Source organism: Mus caroli, chromosome 2 (assembly GCF_900094665.2).
Source record: "Mus caroli chromosome 2, CAROLI_EIJ_v1.1, whole genome shotgun sequence".
NCBI lineage: Eukaryota > Metazoa > Chordata > Mammalia > Rodentia > Muridae > Mus > Mus caroli.
The window spans coordinates 19,479,945-19,480,309 of record NC_034571.1 but is presented as its reverse complement, the minus strand read 5'-3'; positions in this window follow the sequence as shown (position 1 = coordinate 19,480,309).

Here is a 365-nt window from a genome sequence, read left to right as displayed (position 1 = left end):
AAGGGTTGTCTCTTCTTCTCACACCGGCTCTGCCAGACACAGGCGCTTGGGATGGAGGTGGCAGATCTCGCGAGAACCCCATAGCCAGCTCGCCGGAGCTCCGGGTCTGCAATAAGTTAAGGGCAGTTTTGTGCTTTCTTCCTGGCTTGGGACCCGCCAGCATATTGTTTTAAAATAGACTTTTTAACTATAGCTTTTTAGTTAACTGAAGCCATCTTAAAATACATTGAGAAAATACTGGCAATTTAATCGTTAGTTATCAAGAGAAAACGAGCAAAGATTTGTATTTTTAAATATTTCAGTTTTGATTCTTTGTTGTGTTAAAATGGTAAGAATTATTTGGAATAGAAGAAAATTTTTCAACT